Source organism: Arachis hypogaea, chromosome 16 (assembly GCF_003086295.3).
Source record: "Arachis hypogaea cultivar Tifrunner chromosome 16, arahy.Tifrunner.gnm2.J5K5, whole genome shotgun sequence".
NCBI classification, from domain to species: domain Eukaryota; kingdom Viridiplantae; phylum Streptophyta; class Magnoliopsida; order Fabales; family Fabaceae; genus Arachis; species Arachis hypogaea.
Window position 1 is genome coordinate 122,781,849 of NC_092051.1, and position 9,700 is coordinate 122,791,548.

The 9,700-nt window shown below is 33.9% G+C and overlaps 1 pseudogene; it reads right to left on the reverse strand.

Moving 5' to 3' along the window:
- Nucleotides 1–3,787: 3,787 nt before the first annotated feature.
- Nucleotides 3,788–7,201, reverse strand: LOC112757458 (uncharacterized; annotated as a pseudogene).
- Between the last annotated feature and the right edge of the window lie 2,499 nt (nucleotides 7,202–9,700).

The window sequence follows — 9,700 nt, forward strand, 5'->3', positions numbered from 1 at the left end:
TAAAATTCTCGCAAGGTTGTGCGTGCGCACATATCAGAAATCCTGAAATTCTGCAACTTTGCAGAATTTCAGATTTTTAACACCAAATTTGAATGATCATAACTTCCTCTACAAAATTCCAAATTTTACAAACTTCATATCAATTTAAAGGGTTTTCAAAGATCTTTAATTCTAGAAAGTTTCATCAGATTTTGAAAATCGAGGCAAAAGTTATGATCAGACAAAGTTCATCAAAAACCAACTTTTACCCAAAATCTCAAAAACTCAACTTTTAACCAAACCTCAATCCAATACCAATTCAATCACATATCAACCATACCAAAACAGCCCAAAATTCATACAAACACTACCTCAACCATTTTCTCACTCACACAACCTCCTAAACCATTCAACAATTCTAAATCCAACCTAATTCATATTTTCCAAGTTTCCATTAACCTTATTAACATCAACATGACTTCTCACCACTTTCATCATTATTCAACTATACCACATCCAACATTTAATATCTCAAATTATCAACCCCTTCAACAGTCATCAATCCAAACATCAAATATAAAACACTATAATCAATCTTCCACCAACACCTTCACCAATCATCATCCTTTCACTATCAGTCTTCATCAACAACCTCATTCATGCTTTGTACCAATAATTAACAATATACATTCATTAAAATTTCAATATACCTCATACCTCAATGTCATTATTTAACAACATTTACAAAATCAATTCATCAAGCATCATCAACCAACCAACATCAACAAACACTAAAACTCAATCTAACATCACACATATATACCAAAATCAAAACCTAAGATACACAAAACAACTAAACGCAAGGGTTTAGCAGAACCTTACCTTATCCAATGTGAGTAGGGGTAAAATCCAACAATTACTCGCTACTAGAGATCACCTAAACAAGCAAAACCACAAAATCTACTCAAAACTCATAACCAAAATTGCGCAGAAATTAGGGCAGAGAACTGGGGAGAGAGACACAATTTCTTACCAAGTTTGCTTGGATAAAAACGTAGAACTCGGCAAGAGCTTTGCGTGGCCGCAAACGACTCGTCAATCGGAGGTCTGTAGCTCAAGTTATGGCCCCCGAAGGTGGAGGTGAATAGTACCACCACCTCCCCTCTCTCAATCCGCGTGGCTCTCTTCGTGGAGGGTGAGAAATGAGTTCAAAGCTCATTAAATGAGCTTATATATGTTGGACCTTTGGTTCGGTCCAACCCGTTAACGTTTTAGGTCCGCTTGGCCCATTTTGAGCCAAAACCTTTAAGATTAGTGCCCGGTTTTCAATTCAAAAATTGTTTTTCTTCTTTTAAAACAATAAACCAATTTTCCAAAATCTTATTTTTCTAAAAATACAGTACCGGATAGACTTAAACCAGTTCGACCGGTTCGGCTGCCGATTCGCGGCTTTTCTCGGTTTTTCTCAGAAAATATATTTTCTGACTCAGAAAAATTCACTGAAACCAAATTTCACCTTTATATTTTCAAATTAAAATTTCTAAATTTTGAATCCATCCCAGGCACTTAAAATTATTTTTAAAACAGTTTTACGTGAAAACGCAGGTTCTTACACGAGCAAAGGCGTCGGATCCACAAGAGGTGACTGTGGTCAGTAAGAAAGCTGTGGGAGCAAAGCGTGGTGCCATAAAGCTCTCACCTCCGCTGAAGCCAACAACTAGAGGGGACACGGCTCGCCAAAGGAAGACACAAAAGAACGGAAATGGTGACGCCACTGCGTCCGCTAAGCTGAAAGTAAGTGAAGTTATTTTGTTTTGGCAATTTACTTCTAAAAGTATGAACTTAGTTGTTTCATCGTTTACTATTGGTGCAGCGCAAGTTAACATTCGAACACCAGGATTCTGTGTCAACAGAAGATAGTGACGTCTGGCAAACTGAGCATGGGTCGCCGTTCACATATCACACACACCCTGCCTTCCATGTTGCATCTGAGATGCCGCAGGTAATGAGTTTACTGTTTGGGTGTTTAGTAATATTTCTTTCCTTTGTGAAGTTCCCTTGTGTTAGTCCAAATGGAGTTAACTTACATGGAGTTTGTGTAGCTTTGCTTAGGTAGTGTCTCGAATTGGTTTTTGGCCACCAAAGGGAATGCATTTTTAGCGGTCATAGTTTACTATGGACGCTTACATTTTCTTGAAGAATCTGGATGGGTGGTACGTATATATTCGGCTTGGCTTGGTGAATGTGAGTTGTCGCAACAATACACTTGAGCGGTCTTCAGTTATTGGAGCGTGATCATGATTGTTTAATGTTTCTTTTGGTAGGGAGATTCTAGTTGCGGATGAGCACTTACAGGGTGATCGGTGTGCACTGTAGAGCCTGTGATCGGGACACCAAGTTGTTGACGACGTAAATCGTGGTTAACATACGTTCTTGTTATATGTTGGTGTGTGGGAAGCCTTTGTATTACTATTGGATAACCATGTTTCCTTCAACAGGTTATCAACATGGTGGCCTCCATGCTCAGCTTCAACAACATGTATCCTAAGTGGTTCTTGCCATCCACCTTTGCGGTAAAACTATGTTTCCGTGTCAAAAAAAGTGCACTATTCATGAGAAGCTTTAAGTGAATATGTCATTAAAAAAACGCTTAAAAAAAGTGTAAGTTAATAGAGTTGTGACAACATTTTCTTGTCAAGATGAAAGATAGTGATAACATAATTCACGTTTGATAACTGAAATAATAGTTTAATTATTTATGGAATAAGAATAAAAAACCAATAATTTAAGATTCGAAGAAACTATGTTGCGTAGTGATTTTTTATTTCTTATCCATGGTTAATTATATGGTGCTTGTAAATTGGTGTCCAATTATTGTGTAGTTTTTTCTAAGCAAAATTTAATTATTAAAAGTTAATTTATGTTTATAATTTCTAAATTGAATATTAATTTTTCCTTTTTTCTTATGAAAGTAGACACCGTTGCCTAAAAATTATTTGTTAATAGCAATCACCTTTATTCACTCGTAAAATAGTGAGTACAGTACTCTTAGTAAAACCTGAGGCAGTTGATTTTATGTTTGTGTCTCATGTAAAACTGTGTTTCCATGTCCAGCAAATTACGCTAAGTCCTGTCAACCATAGTATTGACACTTTTGAATTTATCCGCACTAATTTCATGGGCTATGTGGATAACTTGCATCCGGTAACAATATATTTTTGCACTTTAATTGACAATGGTCCTCTGCCTTTAGTTTAGTGTTGTCTTAGACAAGTAGATAAACTCGACTTCTCATGTGCTTTGAACAATGTTGGTGTCTCGTAACTTATTTGCTTGATTTGTACAGATATATGTTCCGATGTACAGGGAGCAACACTAGTACCTGATGATTGTGGATCTGGTGTTCCACAGGCTCATTTACCTGGATTTCGCGAAGAATTCATCGAAATATGAGGTCAGGATTGCTCAGATGAAATATGTGGTAAGTACACACCGCATGACCTTTACCAACTCCTCATGCATTTCATGCATTAATAAATGACTTCCACCTTAGTTGTAGGTCATATTTTGCTCTGCTTTTTTGTGATCCTCATTTACTTAGTTTCAATCTTCAATTTAGTAAGCCAATGTATAGGGAGCAAATACTATGATTTGGAGTTATAGTTTTATAATAATATATAGAACTAAGAACTTAATATGTAGTAATGGGCAGGTGCTAAACCAAAGTTACTTACAAGGACAAATATATTAAGTATACAATTTCAAAATTATGGACAATGTATTTTAGAAAAGAAAGAGAAGCCTCTTGTACTAGCAACGTTGAATTGATTTATAGTTTCACTTTTCATCCAAAAATTCAAAGGTAACAATCATAAAGCCAAAAACCATAAAAAAGAAAGTCCAACTAAATTGTCTACTGCTATGAATCTCTACTCCAGTCTTTAAGCTCCTGGGAAATTAGAACAGCTAAATAAAAGCCAGGTTCATCTACAAATTCAGCCAAATCAAAAGAATGAGCATCTGCAACAATTTGTAAACTTGTCCTATCAGGTAGGTCTGAAACTACAACTTCCGGATACTGCTTTCATTGCTGTTCTAACACTAGTCTCCCTTGCGGATGACTAATAATCACCTGTCCACCTACAGGTCAGATCCAAAATTACAGAAAGAATAAGAAGTATCCAGAGCTCTGACCTAAGTTTCAGAAAAGGGAACAACAATTGAACTAAAATATATGTGCAATAAGAAAATCTATCACGTTTGCTACTATGTTTGGTGCACTGTTCTAATACACTTGAAATTTTTAGCTTCTATACCAAAGTAGTACCTAAGGAGTATTAGAAATTTGACATTTTTAATCTATCTTCTTATTCAAACTTCAGTTCAGGCAAATTAAGAGCTAGGCTTTGGTAATAGGTGTAGAAATCTTGGAATGCAAATAGCATTCTCTCTAGAGAAATTTCATTTAATGGGGAAAAACATTATTCAAAGCTTGATGAAAGATAAGATGTGTGAAGAAGTGTAAATGTTACAATTAAAATTGCAAAACATTTTAATTTCTACCTCATAATACATCATTAATAACCAAACTATATCCACACTATCATCCTTCTTTTAACCAATTTTGGCACTATCAAACTTTTCGTCATCCAGATAAATGAATTCTTTTGAATGATTTTTAAGAAATGTGTGTAAAACATGGTGCATAAAAATCAAGTCCATTTTCAAACACACAATTTGTAGAGAAATGCAAAGTAACAAGGAAAAGAACAAACTTCAACCACAAGAGAAAAACTTACCAGGTGAACATTTCTTAGCCAAAGACCCCAAAATCTCATCAAGTTTAAAGGGCAAAGCAGGAAGAAAATAGAGAAAAACAACATCAAGAGGAGTCTATTTCTCTGGAACATACACAATCTCTCCTTGCCAACACTTAACCTTATCATATTTCTCTTTAATAAGAGCCAATATCAGAAGTGAATCATGCACCACAAAAAGAAACTTACACAAACCCACCAATGTATCCACAAACTCTTCAGACCCAGTTGAGACTAAGACCTTTGAACCCTCTTCAACATTCCCAACGGATACAATACGTCAATGCTTCTCTTGAATTCTACATTAGAATTTGACTCAACAAAATCAAGTATAGACCAGTCCTTTTCAACAACTTCTTCAATGTAAACAACAGATGCAGAACCCTCAGGGATTGAAACGTGGGCATCTGTGTCTGACTCAGTGGCTTGCAGCAAAGTTGAAATAGGCTTAATGGGTTTTGATTTTCGGGAATTTGATGAAAATTTGAAAGCACTGCCACAGAGATAAACATGTTGGTGCTTCAATTAAAGGTTTTGGTGGAATTTTCATAGTGGTGGGGTTATGGGGTGGAAGGAACCTACAAAAAAAGAATTCATGGGAAGAAAGAACTGATTTTTACAGGTGGGTTTGCTCTTAAAACCGGATCCTGATGCTCAAATCAATGTCTTGGAAGTAGAGAATAGAGGTTAGAGCTTGGGTTTGAATATTGAGGACTTGCCGAAAGAGGTTTTACTCAAAGAAGACATCAAGACAGGATATAATTCGTGGGAGCTGCTGCAATTTTCATTTATTTAAGAAAAATATCAAATCATTAACAATTTTTTTATATTTATCTTGCATTTAAATTGATTTGATTAATTTTTTATTTTACTTAAAGTATTGTCTCTAGCCTTTTTAATCAAATTACAAAAAATTATAAATCATTCTCAAGAAAAATTTTACATTCGATATTTTGGTTCTAATAAAATTGTAGAAAATTAAGTTGTCTTATGATAATTTTTTATTTAAACTATTTTGTAATAAAATTTATTTAAAATTTATTTACTCTATATACATATTAATTTTTTTTAACTGAAAATAGTAAAAAAATTAATCTGTCTCTGATTTAAAATTTATTGAAGACCAATTTAAATTACTCATTTAATAAAAATTTATAATTTGGTCTTGGATAATTTAAAATTTTTATAACCAAACTTTTTAGAATTATGAAAAAAATTTGGACCATATATTTTTTAAGATAATCACATATTTAAATAAAATGAGATTTAAAAATATCCAAATGTAACAAATGAGAATTGATACATTTGGGTTGGATAACAATTCTATGTAAGTTATAGGGGTGTACATGGCCCGGCATGACCTGAAGATCCTGCCCGAATCCGAATATTTTAAGGGCTAGTTTGGTGTTATTTTATCGGGTCTAGGGTCGGGTATGAGTCTCAAAAATAGACCTGGTCATCGTTTAAGACCGGGTCTGAGTCAAGATGAATCTGGTTTCATCTAACCCATGTGCATTCTAAAGAAATCAAAAAATGTATATATGTTTTAAATTAATTCCAATATTATGTTATATTAATTATAGGCTTATTGTTATATTTTTAATCACACTTGTTGAATTAGAAAATAGATCAAAGAAACATCAAATTAGAATTTATAAACAAATTCAAATTCAAATATGGATATCCACTATTTTGGAAAAACTACTAAAAGTACCCATGAAGTTTATGAACGTTGACAAAAGTACTTATAAACTAAGAAAATTAACGCTGTACCCATGAAAGATGGATTCTGTATGACAAAAGTATCCAAATCCTAAATTTTTGTTGATTTTTTAATAAAATTCCTAAATTACCCTACACTCAACCTTAACTCACTTTTTCAACCTTTCATAACCCAATCTGCACCAACCCTTACCATGGAGTCCGAAACTACTCCTACAACAAACCAGACCGAAATCAATGGTAGTGGTGGTGGTGGTAGAGGATCGGACCTCAATCGTCACTCATAAGTTTACAATCCACACCCAAACCAAATCAATTAAACACCAAAAAATACTCAACATATAAAAATTTTCAAATCCATTCATCCAATTTCAATTCACTTTAGCAAAACTAGAAGTAGAAATAGCCATCAACCATAAAAAACCAACAAATCCATTCATCAAATTTGAAATTTATTTCAGCAAAAATCAGAAGTAGAAGTAGCCATCAACTGGATCTTCTATAAATCAATCTCAACCTTCATAAAAAATAGAAGCAGATTTAAAAAAATAGAACAGTATCATTTTAGTAGTAACTAAATCAATTTATGAAAAGAAGAAAAATGAAATAAAAATGTTTAAAAAAAAAAGAAATACCTTTTCTTCGCCGGCTGTAACATCGTCAATGGCAGAACCTCCATCCATAGCGCCACCTCCCTTTCTTCTCTGATTTCTCTTTACCGAACCCTCTTCCTGCATGCAAGAGCACCACGACCCCTCTCTCTTCTCAGGCGTGCAACAATGGTATTCTCCTCTGCTGGGTTAGGTGCGCCACGATGATGTTCTCCTCGACTACAACAGGTGCACCACGGCGATATTCTCCTCAGGTTGGGTAACAGGCGCGCGATGAAGGTGTTGTAGTCAGCTTACGAGTGAGAGGGAGAAGCAGTGAAAGGGAAGGAGATTGGCGATAATGGAGTAGGTGGGTGGCAGACGGCAATGAGGAGGTAGGAGGAGAGTTCTGTGACTCTGTGAGGGTTTTTGAGAGAGGGATAAGTGAGGAGAGAGGAAGAAGTGAGGAGAGGGAATGGCGGTAGAATGGGATTAACGTGGGGTAGTTTGGGAATTTTATTAAAAAATTAACAAAAAATTAGGGTTTGGATACTTTTGTCGTACGAAACTCATCTTTCATGGGTACAGCGTTAATTTTCTTAGTTTATGGGTACTTTTGTCAGCGTTCGTAAACTTCATAGGTACTTTTGGTAGTTTTTCCAACTATTTTTCATATCCCTATTATATGTCATATATATAGAAATATAAATAAAGTTTGTCCTTTTTTATTAATATTTCAAGTAAAAATCAAGTATTTAAAACTTAAACTGATATTTATTGTTTTTTAAATATATTCATTTTAGAGTTCACATTTTACAAATAACAAATAAAAAAAATTGAATAGCTAACAAACATATATTTAACTAACATGTAATTTATATTTCTTCATCATTTTTGTACTGATTTTTTAAACATCTAAATGAGTTAAGCTTCAAAGTAGTTATAAATTTTTATTCAAATTTTAATTTAGTGTTTGAATTTTCAATTACCTTTATTTGATTCCTAAATTTTTATTTTAGTCCTTTTAACATTTTTCGTCATATTACAAGTAATTGAACCATATTTTAACACATGTTATTGATTAATATGTCACATTGACATGTCATTAGTAGAAAATATTAAAAGAATTACCGTGAATCATCGAATGAAATTTGATCTGAATTGAAGTAATTAAAAATTTACGAACTCATTTAAAATTTGTGTACAAATTTAAAAATCATTTTGAGACTTAAGTCAATTCCATCTTGTTAAAATTAACTGTTATTAAATTTGGTGAAAATTTCAAAAAACTATTAATTATATTTTTTAATGCTTTTTATGTAATATTTTCCAACAAATTAATAGTGGCGTGTCGCGCAAGCTGGTGTGTGAATGCTATTTCGCGTGTCTCTCGGCAGTTAAGACCTTGCGGTTTTTCAAACGTTTATACCTTTCTTACCTCCTTGTCTTAGTTACTCTCTCTGTCGCATCATTCGTCACAACCAACAACTGTTACTCTCTCATCATGGCCAAGCACCAATTGAATCGCTCCGATCGCCGCAGCACCGCAATCAACACCAAGCTCTGTCATCAGCTCCCTCCAGCTCACGATGACACTGATTATCGAACCTGTTGAGGTCTTCATTCTCGCTACCTTGCCTTCAACAACATGATTAACGGTGAACTCTACCTTTCTTTTCTCAATCTCTGCACCCTTCAGCTCTATTTTACTATTGTTTCATTTTCTATAGATCATTTTTCAAAACAAAAACCAAATGCTTGTAAATTGAAGTTATAGCATCCTTACAAGTTCAAATCTAGAAAAACAAAAATAGTGTTGTTGATGTTACTTGGTTTCATGCTTACTTTTATCTGTTTGCTTACGTTTTTTTTTTTTTTTGTAGATGAAAGGGACAAAATCGCAAGGGATGATTCCAAGAAGTTTGAGTTGATATTTGGCGAAATGGAGAGGTTGCATCAACTAGGTATCTAAGCTCATTTTTTCTGTTATTAGCAACACATTCTTGTGCTGCATTTATATTGTAAGGTTTGGCTTGGCCGCCTTGTTGAACATTTAAGAAATCAATAATAATCAACATTGTACTAGTTGACTGAATGTTAAGGTCGGAAACTAAACAAACAATAGAAAAATTATTAAATCAATCATAATAATTACGATGTTCTTTTCAAAAATTTTGCACATATGTAACGGAATTTATACTGAAAGTTTTTCGTTTGTCATTCATATGCTCAAATTTTGTTGTGCATCCTTGCAACTATATTGTCTCAGTATAGTATATTATTCCTGCATAAAATTTAAAAGATATAATATTTTTTAGTGGTTTTGTTTTTGCAAGGAGTAACTAATTGACATGGTGTGTGATGTTTAATAGTTTTTGCTACTAAAATGAATTTCTCAATTCTAATGGGCTGTTCTATATAATTCCAATTACAAAACCAAGAGAACAATTGGCTGATGCAAAGGCTCTGTTGGACATAACGGAATCCTTGGTAATGTCTGTGAAGGGTCATGCTAACGGTGGAGTCACTCCTTCAAAATTTGTATCGCACATTCTTGAAGAATTTGGAGGACAGGGTGGATCAAGTACTAAC